Source organism: Lactuca sativa, chromosome 1, assembly GCF_002870075.4.
Source record: "Lactuca sativa cultivar Salinas chromosome 1, Lsat_Salinas_v11, whole genome shotgun sequence".
Lineage (NCBI taxonomy): Eukaryota > Viridiplantae > Streptophyta > Magnoliopsida > Asterales > Asteraceae > Lactuca > Lactuca sativa.
This window is the reverse complement of record NC_056623.2, coordinates 168,902,777-168,907,509: the sequence shown is the minus strand read 5'-3', so window position 1 is coordinate 168,907,509 and position 4,733 is coordinate 168,902,777. Positions and strand designations below refer to the sequence as shown.

The window sequence follows — 4,733 nt, the reverse complement described above, 5'->3', positions numbered from 1 at the left end:
TTTTATGTGGTTGTATCTTTAGACAAATAATATATATCGGAGACACCTCTTTATTAATAATATATATATATATATATATATATATATATATATATATATATATATATATATATATATATATATATATATATATATATATATATATATATACTAGCCGTTACCCGCACAAAGCGGCGGGCGTCGATTAGTTTCGTTTCGCGGAATTGTTTTAGCCTATGACTGTTTTCTTTCAACAACACATCAATGTCATTGTGGCGAATAGCTTACTCTAAAACGAATTCATAATAATCACACAGTGCGTATAAGTCGGTGATACATCCCAAATACTAAACTGGGTTTGACTTATTTTTTGTTGATAAACATAGCTTTAAGAAACTTCAAATATCTTTAGGGCGTGTTTGTTTCACAACGTCTAGCCGTTTACCCGCACAAAACGACAGGTGCAAATAGTTTTTTTGGAAATTTATTTCTAGAGGCGATTACTTTTACTACATCAAATAAACAGTGTGTGTGTGTGTTAAAAACTCGATTCAAGCCAATATTAAAATTCTCATACTCAACCCACCTCGATATATGTTCAATGTTCAGTAACGCTAAATAGATATACGACTCAATCCATTCAATACAGACATATACACAACAATACAATGCTATAATTGTTTTTCTTTAAACATAACCAAATTATAATAAACAAAAAAGTATTAGTTTTTATATAATATTTGGACATGATACATAGACACCAAATTATAGATCTGCTTATCCTTTAATAAAAATTTCCAAAGTTGTCCATCACTCGATTTTGTATGCATTCCTGCAAAAAATGAAGATAAGATCAATATATTCAGAAATCATAACCCAGAAAAATATATTAAAAGAATTATGAAAATGGTTTTATAGAAACATAATAAGGTGATGTTATGAAAATACTTTCAAATTTAGCAAACTTGTACAAAATATTGAATTGTGGTTATTAATATAATAAGGTGATGTTAATTAAAGTTAGGATTTCTCATCTAAATTTAGTAGAGACCGGAATTTAAGATTTTATTGTGAAACATAGATTGCAAAAGTAAGTAAACTTCTTGATGAAAAACAAAAGTTACAATTTTGTATTTAACAAAAATAAGATTTCAAACATATATAATATAACAATTATGAATATTTAGGATATGAATAACACCCACATGGATCGTGTATGTATATATTAACTTAGGAATATAAAAACCATGCACAAAATAATTCACTTTCCGCCATGTCTTAATGAAATTTCCTATGATCCTATACATATAAGGAAATTTAAATATCCCATGTGCATTAATAAATCAATGGGCTGCATTAAATTGATTCCACAGTTCTCTAGTATTTGATGTTGGATATCCATAAGCAAAGCTATTACCTGAAAAAAAATATCACTACATTGCATTACATATGTTAATAATAATAAAAAAAAAGAATATAACCATCAAAATCCATAGTCTAAATGTGCACTTACCGGGATAACATACAATTTCCCCTCTCAAATGATTTGCATATCATCACAATTTTCAACTTTAATCCTCTCCATGGACTTGATTTCTGCATCACTATTGCCTCCCATCCATGAATTTAATTTAACACAATAATCCCTCTAAACAGAAAGCCACAAGAAAAATATAATCAAAATGTGAAAATATCCAACCAGATAACTATTGAAGACCAAAAAAGGGAGAAATAGAAAAACGGTCTGGGCGTAGGTAAAGCTAAAATATTCCCATTAGCGTACTTTAAGACTCCCATGTTTTGTTGGACAATAACAAAAAGATTCATTTGTTTACCCAAAATCCATTCCAGAGTGAAACTTGCATTCAAAATAGAACATAACCCAAAACTTTATCGAAAGCACCATGCCACCAACTTTGATCCCATAAGGACACATATTAACAGGTCCTACACACAAAAGACCTAGAGAGAGAGAGAGAGAGAGCCATATTAGCCTTATTTGGTCTTCTACAAGACTTGTTGGTCTGCCACATTTTCTCTAACTGGACTGCCAAAATAAAGAACAAAATGGCCAAGACTTCTTCCCTTGCAATTGACTTGCGATCAAAAATCATGTAACCAAATTAGAAGAAAGATTTTCAAAATTAGTATACAACCAACATCTCGGTGATAAAAAATCCAACTCATAAAAATTTAAGCAAAAAGTAAAGTTTATCCACAACCCTTGGTAAGCTGGAAAAAGGTAAAATGTGAAAACCCTGAACCAACAAACATATTGTAAACTAACAAAATCAAACATGAGTATCACGTTGTGCAAAAGTTGAACTGATTAAACAATTCTTAAAGAGAAGAAATCACACATCTGAGCATAAAACACATACTTCAGAAATCGATGGAGAATAGGAAGTCATAATTGAGAAAGCATACCTTTTCTCCCGGTTTAAGCTTAAAGGACTATAACCATGGGTGCACTTTGACTGCGATCTGTAGATATGAGAAAAAGAAAGATCTAGATCTTAGAAGATGGATTGGGGATGGTTTAGGACCTTATGATGAAAATCGATGAAGTTCATATGATGGAGGTCAAGATAGTCAAAAGACATCATAGATAAGAGGTTTACCGTTATGTTGGACATATGTGCGCATATGAGGGCTGATGTAGATGGAACCGAAGAGTGGAGAGCATCTGAAGGAGTCATATTTGGCAAATGACAGAGGCATATCAGATTACGAATCAGAGTATAGCAAGCATGAAAGCCTTGTTGATGCCCGTGACATTCACAAAAACCCTAATAGTCTGATTAGAGAAAGTTTAATGAGAATAGATGTGGGATTAAGGTTATTGAGCATCTTTGGTTGCGAGGAAATACAAAAGGGGAATTCATCAATTGTGTCTTTCCCCTTTCTGCAGCATATTGAATAAGTATTTATGGTTTCGAGGAAATAGAGAAGAGGAACTCATTAGTATTTATGATTTCCTGCATATTTGAATAAATCTTTTCGATTTGAATGAGTTATTTTAGCAAAATATGGGGAATTTGAATCAGTCTTCACTAAAATTAGGGAATATATTGGGAAAGATAAGTACCTACGTTTGAATGTTTCAATATTGTACACTTGTATTTACTGTGTATTAAACGGTTGTACTTATTACATTGTATTTTGTAGGACTTATATTATAATATCATTTTAATAATGGTTTGTTATACTGTTAGCTTAAATATTTAGACGTCTTAAATCTATTTTTAGAAATAGTAAAGTTTATATAATAATATAGTAAGATATATATATACACACACACGGTGCGATTAGAATTGCAACTTTCCAATTGAAAACCACAAAACCGCATCGGATAGTGCGGTTTAACATAATTTCAAACCGTAAACCGCATTATGCTACTTCTAAACCGCGTAATGTGGTGCGGTGCAGACGGTTTGTACGATTTGATGTGCACCCCTAAATTGAACTATAAGAAAATAAAATGTTTATAGTAAATCGAGATCCACTGGTAACCACCCTATTCTCACGTTAGCGGCAAAGGGAAAAGAGATTTACCGTCAACGCCTCTTTTCTCTGGCGAAGGTGGTGCATCCCTTTCCTCATTTCTCTTTCTCTTTATCTTTGTGCGATGTTTCCTACTTAAATTTCATGATTTAAGTCACTAGCGATTTCAGCTCACTTGTTCGACGTTTACACCACCACGCCACTGGGAACGACGCCAGTGTGACATTAGCGGCGAAGGGCAAAGAGATTTACCGGAGACACCTCTTCTCTCCAATGATGTTAGTGCATATCCTTCCTCATTTCTCTTTTGTAATGCCCCGATTCTCAGGTATTATTTAAATAAGATTTATTGGGTTAAGCTCTACTTGACGAGTTGGTTGCTCTACTCGTCGAGTAGCAGCGGGGTGGGATCGCGTGTTAAGTGATCTACTCGACGAGTCAATATCAGGACTCGACGAGTAGGAGCTGGCAGATGAAACCCTAAATCCCGGGGTTTGCACCCCTATTTAAAGGAGCCTTAGCCTCCCTTGGGACTCTTCACAGTTCTAGAGAGTCCGTGAGAACCCTAATACACGTGTGTGTGTGTGTGTGTGCCCATTGTGTGTTTGAAGCTTGAAAAGAGGATATTTGGAGGGATAAGGCTTGGAGGAGAAGGAGATTAGAGCAAGTAGAGTGTGGGAATCAATACCTATCTCAGTTATCATGTTCTGGACGTAACCAAATCGCCTTTTTCCTTGTGGATCTCTTCCATTGGTTGAGTTTTAGGGTTTTGTGCATGGGAATATTAAGTTGGAAAGAGGAGCTATGGGCTAGATCTGAGGTTGTAACTTCAGATCTGGACCCTCCTTGGATTCTAGAAGCATAAAGTTTCAGTTTTGGTCATGATTAAGGTCCCTCTTGAGCATGAAGCTCCATTAAGAACTTAAAATAGGCATTTAGAGCCTTTATAGCCATGCATGCACGTAAATTTTTCAACTTTACGTGATAAGCATGCCCTAGAAGCTTGGATCTGTGATTTGGAGCCATTGCATGGCTCAAAGCAAGTCTGTATGGAAAAAGGAATGAATGGACTCGACGAGTCGCAAGGATGACTCGGCGAGTCACATGAAGATGGTTGTGAACTCGACGAGTTGGATGAACAACTCAGCGAGTCCGATGAAGATTACCATAAGACTCGACGAGTTGAAGAACAACTCGGCGAGTCGGATGAGTTTTCCCTAGGATATGTATGCGTGTGTATCCATCGAGTT

General features: G+C 34.9%; 1 long non-coding RNA gene across 1 annotated transcript; it reads right to left on the bottom strand.

Annotated features, from left to right (window-relative positions):
* Positions 1-1,314: 1,314 nt before the first annotated feature.
* LOC111885071 (uncharacterized) lies at positions 1,315-3,042 on the bottom strand. The gene is made up of 5 exons (XR_002847988.3): positions 2,601-3,042; positions 2,407-2,463; positions 1,815-2,026; positions 1,493-1,627; positions 1,315-1,396 (listed from the first exon to the last, which is right to left on the bottom strand). It is a non-coding gene; the product is annotated as an uncharacterized LOC111885071 (long non-coding RNA).
* Positions 3,043-4,733: the final 1,691 nt, after the last annotated feature.